At 36.9% G+C, this 7578-nt stretch overlaps 1 protein-coding gene across 2 annotated transcripts in view; it reads right to left on the reverse strand.

The window, feature by feature from the left end:
- The window catches only part of LOC127633362 (protein phosphatase 1B-like), a 44434-nt gene extending 37247 nt beyond the window's left edge, over nucleotides 1-7187 (reverse strand). For both annotated transcript variants that reach the window (XM_052112395.1, XM_052112393.1), the window contains exon 1: nucleotides 6835-7187. The gene's annotated coding sequence lies outside the window, so the exon portion shown is untranslated. The remainder of the gene's footprint in view (nucleotides 1-6834) is intronic.
- Nucleotides 7188-7578: the final 391 nt, after the last annotated feature.

The following is a 7578-nucleotide window of genomic DNA, read 5'->3' on the forward strand; positions in this document are numbered from 1 at the left end:
GCCTGCCTTGTTCCCATAGTGCATCCTGCTGCCATCTCTTCCCCAGGTAAACGACGCACATGCACCCAGCTATCCACATGATCTAAAAGAAAATGCGATTCATCAGACCAGGCCACCTTCTTCCATTGCTCCATGGTCCAGTTCTGACACTCATGTGCCCATTGCAGGTGCTTTCGGGGGTGGACATGGGTCAGCATGGGCACCCTGACAAAGCAAGCTGCGATGCACTGTGTTCTGACAACTTTCTACTATTGCCAGCATTACGTTTTTTTTCAGCAATTTGTGCTACAGTAGCTCTTCTGTAGGATCGGACTATATGGGCTACCCTTCACTCTCCATGCGCATCAATGAATCTTGAACACCCATAACCCTGTCGCCGGTTCACCTGTTGTCCTTCCTTGGACCACTTTTGGTAGGTACTAACCACTGCATACTGGGAACACCCCACAAGACCTGATGTTTTTTAGAGTCTCTGACTCAGTCATCTAGCCATCACAATTTGTCCCTTGTCAAAATCACTCAGATCCTTATGTCTGCCATTTTTCATGCTTCCAACAGCAATTCAAAACTGACTGTTCACTGGCTGCCTAATATATCCCAACCCTTGACAGGTGCAATTGTAATGAGATAGTTATTCAATTCACCTTTCAGTGGTTTTAATGTTGTGGCTGATCAGTGTATATGTATTCACACACTGCAGACTATGTTGTGGTGCTTGCATGCCACTTGTCCGATCTCCATGCACTCGCACTCTACAGGGAATAGGGTATCTGTGAACTGGAGAGCTGATTCTGTGACATCAGTGATAGCTGACAGCATGAAGAAGGTGATCCACATGACCTGATTTTGAACCATATGCATATTGAGAGCATGCAAAGGAAATCAGGTGTGCTACCTTGCCTTTGTGATGCAGATTATGATTCCTTTTAATAATTATTTATTAGGAGATTTATCAACACAAACATACATTTTAGCCACCATTTTTTCACCACTTTTGTCTTTCTACTATGTTTATCGTTATAGCACACCATCCCGTTTAATCAATGTGATTTGCTTATTAAATACAAAGATGATTTATTCCAATCAGGTACCAAATACATGCACACAGCAGACACATACAATATCTATAAGTGATAATGCAGGGGTTTTCTACTTCCTCAAGCAACCACCATTAAATACAGAGTATTTTCCCACAGCACTAGCCATTTCATTGTCATCAAGAGATTTGTATGGCAGACTCGTGCTTCATTTCCTGTCAATAGTTCTGTGCCCTTCACAGATCTGGGCAGACTTTGAGGAAGCCAGTGAACAAACAAAGAGGTCCCCTCATCTGCTTTTCTTATACTGTCAGTCCTCCATCCTTCCCACTTGTTTAGAGTGCACACTTTCAGCAGAATTCATCCTTTTGCCATCAGCATCAGCTGTCAATTGCTTGCTCAGCTCAATCTGATCTACAGCCTGGGTTAAAGTTTCACACAGTAGTCAATCATGATAAAAGATGGAGTAGGTTTCCCTTGTTAACTGCTGTCATCATTGCATAGTTGTACAAGTGATTTGGATAACAAGTGATGATCAAAGTCCTTTTTCTAGAGTTATAATCAGACCTTTAATCTCTTTGCAGATGAACTCTGTGTCAAAGTTTGAGTTCATCTATTTGCAGTGTCCTAGACAAAATATCAAACAGTATTTGCCAGAAGCAATAAAATAGGCTTCTTAACAAGACATGCTTCAGCAAGGATGTTAATGATTAATCGATAATCAATGATTTGATCTAGAATTTATTTCAGAACAAATGCGTTCAGTGATTATGCCAGAAGAAACATTCAGCTGATATTTCACCATCACCAGAGTAGCAGTATGTTTTGTACATATTTTCGCAGCGTGCTATGATTTATTTCAAAGAAATAAAAAAAGTATAAAAGGCCCGAAATATCCCACAATTCACAACGTTATGTTTAATGAACACAAATATGTACAGTTGAAGTCAGAAGTTTACATACACTTAGGTTGAAGTCATTAAAACTCATTTTTTTAACCACTCCACAGATTTAATATTAGCAAACTATAGGTTATGGCAAGTCATTTAGGACATCTACTTTGCGCATGACAAGTAATTTTTTTAACAATTGTTTACAGGCAGATTGATTCACATTCAATTGACTACATAACAATTCAAGTGGGCCAGAAGTTTACATACGCTTAAGATAACTGTGCCTTTAAGCAGCTTGGAAAATTCCAGAAAATGATGTCAAGCCTTTAGACAATTAACTTCTGACAGGAGGTGTACTGAAATGGAGGTGTACCTGGGGATGTATTTTAAGGCCTACCTTCAAACTCTGTGCCTCTTTATTTGACATCATAGGAAAATCTAAAGAAATCCATCAAGACCTCAAAAAAAAAAAATTGTGGACCGCCACAAATCTGGTTTGGGAACAATTTCCAAATGCCTGAAGGTACCACGTTTATCTGCACAAACAATAGTATGCAAGTATAAACACCATGGGACCAAGAAGCCATCATATTGCTCAAAAAGGAGATGCATTCTGTCTCCTAGAGATTAACATAGTTTGGTTCAAAAAGTCCAAATCAATACCAGACCAGCAAAAGACCTTGTGATGATGCTTGAGGAAACAGGTAGATAAGTATCTATATCCACAGTTAACCTGAAAGGCTGCTCAGCAAGGAAGAAGCCACTACTCCAAAACCGCCATAAAAAAGCCAGACTATAGTTTGCAAGTGCACACGGGGACAAAGATCTTTTTGGAGAAAAGTCCTCTGGTCTAATAAATAAAAATGTAACTATTTGGCCATAATGACCATTGTTATGGAAAAAGGGTGAGGCTTGCAAGCCGAAGAACACCATCCCAACACTGAAGCATGGGGGTGGCAGCATCATGTTGTGGGGGTGCGTTGCTGCAGGAGGGACTGGTGCACTTCACAAAATAGCTGGCATCATGAGGGACGAAAATTATGTGGATATATTGAAGCAGCATCTCAAGATATCAGCCAGGAAGTGAATTAACCCTCTGGGGTCTGAGGGTGTTTTGGGCCCTGGAGAAGTTGACATGCCTTGACATTTGTGTTTTTTTCAGTTGCTTAAAAACATATTAATGGCTAAAGTCTGATAACACTGTATTCAGCACAAACTGGGCTACAATAATATGTGAGCAACATGCATGTACAGGTTTGTATTTTTGAGAAAATAACATTTATGCATGGTTTTTGAAAAACTACAATTTTAAGTCACTGAAATAAGGTCATATAACACATGTCCACAAGACTTTTGAGAACTGGAGCCTAGAGTTGTTGCTACAAAATGATGTGAAATCCATCCTGATCACTCATTCATACAAAACAATATAGTAATTGAACTTTTGTAAGACACGTTTAGTGTTAGAAAGGTCATATGCGAGGAGGAGTATTCCATCATGAATATTGATTATAATTCACACCTGAGGAGACAAAAGACCCCTCCCCTGGGCCTATCAATGAGGAATGTGACAAAAAGAGAATGAATATGAGGAGACTTAATGATCAAAATCAAGTTTTAAGTTAAAAGAAGTAATCTGACTATATATTTTCTTTACATAAAGACTTTACTTAATTATAGACCTACACTACCATTTAAAAGAAGTCTCTTTTGCTCACCAAGACTGGATTTATTTGATCCAAAACACAGAAACAACATTGATATTCTGAACTCTTTTTACAATTTAAAAGAACAGTTTTCTATTTAAATATATTGTAAAATGCAATTTGTGATCAAAGCTGAATTTTCAGCATCATTACTGCAGTCTTCAGTGTCACATGATTCTTCAGAAATCATTATAATATGGTGATTTTCTAATATGGGCATATTTAAAGTGCATTTGACTAATTTAACCCTAACACGTATTTGCAAGCACAAGCTTTGTTGATGATAATGAGGCATTATAAACACTAGATAAAATATAATCTAAACATTCATATTATTTTTATATCATATTACACATCATATTTATATTATACAGCATACAATTTAAATACCTGCTTTAGAGAAACAGCATTTAAATGTAACTAAAACTTGCTTATTAGGAGTCATTTCAAATGTCAATACTCTGAATCCTGTCTGGCAAGTCTGGAAACATTCCCACTAGTAAAATATGTACATGTTTATATAAAATAGCATGTCAGCTAATGAAAACTAAATGACTTACTCATCCGAAATTGTATCCTCGGCTGGATCAAGTCTCTCTTCAAAATACAAAATTCCCACTCTTCTTCTGAGGAAAATGTTAACTCTTAATATCCAGGAGATTCCTCGAATGTGTATCGTTACAAACACGCAGAAAAATGAATGAAATGTGTGTTTACATCAAACCTCACTGTCGGGGGCTTTTACCATTTGCATTGATCGTCTCAGCACATTAGCGTATGAATGGCATGCTCTGCTGGTGGGTGGGATCACATTACAGATAATTAGATATCCAAGTAAAAACTGTACATCGCTTTGTTTTAAACAGATTGCATTGCAGGAGAATATTTGTTTTAAATTTGAATTGTTTTATATAAAAGTAGAAATCTTAAGCTTTCTTTAGACATATGTTTCATGTTTGTGTGATAAGTATTTGCGGAGTTTCAGTTCATTTTTGTGACGCGTTTCTGAAATATGCTCGTGAATACAGAAACTGCTGAAAGCTCACCCTTTTTATTTTCTTTATTTGACAAAAGCACATGTTGTTATTGTACACAAATAAAAGTAGACCCTTTATAGTCTCTAATGATGTCTTACACTTATCTGTATACCCATAAATGATGGAGTATTTTAAGTTGTTTCTGCTGTAATAACGAAAATATCCAGCAGGACACGCCGGCGCGTCTGTCGACCCCAGAGGGTTAAAGCTCAGTCGCAAATGGGTCTTCCAAATGGACAATGACCCAAAGCATACCTCCAAATTTGTGGTGAAATGGCTTAAGGACAAAAAAATCAAGGAATTGGAGTGGCCATCACAAAGCCCTGACCTCAATCTGTTAGAAAATTTGTGGGCAAGACTGAAAAAGCATGTGTGAGCAAGGAGGCCAATAAACCTGACTCAGAATTGACCACAATTCCAGCAACTTATTATCTGAAGCTTATGGAAGGCTACCCAAAATGTTTGACCCAAGTTAAACAATTTAAAGGCAATGCTACCAAATACAAAAAAAAAAAAAAAAAAAAAAGTGTATGTACATTTCTAAACCACTGGGAATGTGATGAGTTATACAAGCTGAAATAAATCATTCTCTCTACTATTATTCTGACATTTCTTTAAATGATATGTAGTTAAATAAAGTAGTGATCCTAACTGACCTAAGACAAGGAATGTTTTCTTCGATTAAATGTCAGAAATTGTAAAAAACTGAGTTTAAATGTATTTGTCTAAGGTGTATGAAAACATCTGACTTCAACTGTATATTCTGTACAAGTTATTATTAACAGTAATTCATTAACAATAATTAAACTATTCACAAATATGCACTAAACATAGCCTAAATGTATTAAAATACACTGAACCAAGAATATTTTAAGAGGAAAATGCCAATACTTACATTTCTTAAGTGTATTCATTTAAATTATATTTAAACAGTTGACTAAATACACTTATATTTGGGAGAAATCCATGTACTTTTTGCTGTATTAACATTAAAAATTAATCTAATAACTAGTCCATAATTTTCATGACAATCAATTATGGAAATGTCTGAAAATGTGCATCCCTAAACAGCAGCAATGTGCAAATTAATATTTTGAAAGTCTGAATCCACAATGCTTAGATCTGAGTAAGGTTTGCTGTGCATCATTCAAAATCTACACAAAAAAAAAAAAAAAACAATCAAGGCCAATTATGCTTCTTATTATATTTTAATAATTTCTAAACTGAAATTACATACTTTCACAAACTATAAAATGATAGAGAAATTACCTTCGGCCACAAATGAGTAACTCATCAATATTTAAGTCTACAAAGCAGTTTTGCCTCATGCAGTCCTTTGCTAACAAAAATAAATAAATAAATAAATATCAAGGCAGATAATAGATAATGCCAGAGTATTCTTAGCCATCCTTAAAGTCTACAAATCTGTAATCAGCAACCCTTTTTTACTAGTCAGCTATGAGCAAAATCTTACCAACTGTGTCTTAAGTCCTAAATTGTTAAGCGGAGGAAAAAAACAAAACTGACTACGAAAACAAAACAAATAATTAACAGTTTTCATAGAAATGAGGTTGCAAGACCTCAACTGATTAATCACTTTAGATAAACTTGCTGAGAACATTACAGCATAAATCTCAGGCCGTCCAGCAAAACAAAAGTAACCGATTGTAAATGTGAGCCAACACACTGTGAAAAATTAACAAATAGAAGGAGCGTAAACTGTGAGTGGAAAGCTTACACATACTTCACTTTAAGACACAAATAGAGGAGAGGTAACAGAAGCCAATGTGATTACATAATGCAATGAATTCTTACTAACACGGAGCACGAGCCGATGGGATTATTTCTGACGTGCGTTTGTTTGTCTATCGCTCGAGTTTGAGCTGCTGCTGGACAAACATAAGCGATAAAACTGTGAATCCCCACACACACACAACACATACACAAACAAACAAACACATAACATTTCGTTGTTGTCCCCCAAACGGGAAATGGGCGGTAATATGAGTCTAATGTCGTTATAGCCGTTCTTGTGTCAGCTCGCTCGTTACACAACAAGCCCCGAAATACTTAGCAATGTAATCACGCGCAGATTCGCGCTTGTTAGCTTAGCACGAGTTCCAGTCGAACAAACCCGAGGCCCACAAGTCCCAATACTTACATTTCCAGATATTCCGCGAGTGTCGGCGTTCGTTCCCACTTCAATCTCTAGGCTGTGTTGATTTCTCGGAGTCGATATGTATTTCCTCTAAAAACAAACAATCAGGGTGACTTCACATGAGAAGCGATCATTCCGTGTATGGCGATTCTCTGCTTTGATCGCTTGAATTTTTGCGCATGTTTGATGCCAACGCAGATGTCCCTGAACAAACCTGTCGACTTAATGACTGAATCTTTCCAAGCTCCGTATCAATATTGGATCATGTTAAGGGATAAATCATTACACATATCCGAATAATGAGCTTCTATGGGGAGGCCAAGATATCCTTCGTTTCAGAGTCTTGTGCGTCTTGATGAATGGGAGGGATAGTTTTTTCAAGTGGCTCGATGATTGGCCCAAACTCCGCAAAGCGTGTTTGCTAACTGGATTATTTTGCTGACAGTTTAGACGACAGAGGGCCAATCCCACGATTTTATTGGTGTTCGTGTTGTCATTTACCGTCGTGACGCTTGAGGAGTTGTTTTTTTTTGTTATTTGCAAGACATAACAAAAAAATGTATAGAAACGGTCGTTTGCTGCATATATCCATACATCTCAGGGTGACACGGAGGTCACTGGTTGGTTTGCTTTTTATTGGTTTCTATTTTTGGGAGAGAAAAACTCACAGGATACATATTTTACTGGTCTCTTGACCGTTTTAGACTAACAAGGTTTGTAGTATAAAATAATATAATTTATTATATA

The sequence above is a fragment of the Xyrauchen texanus genome, chromosome 40 (genome assembly GCF_025860055.1).
Source record: "Xyrauchen texanus isolate HMW12.3.18 chromosome 40, RBS_HiC_50CHRs, whole genome shotgun sequence".
In the NCBI taxonomy this organism is placed as follows: Eukaryota; Metazoa; Chordata; class Actinopteri; order Cypriniformes; family Catostomidae; genus Xyrauchen; species Xyrauchen texanus.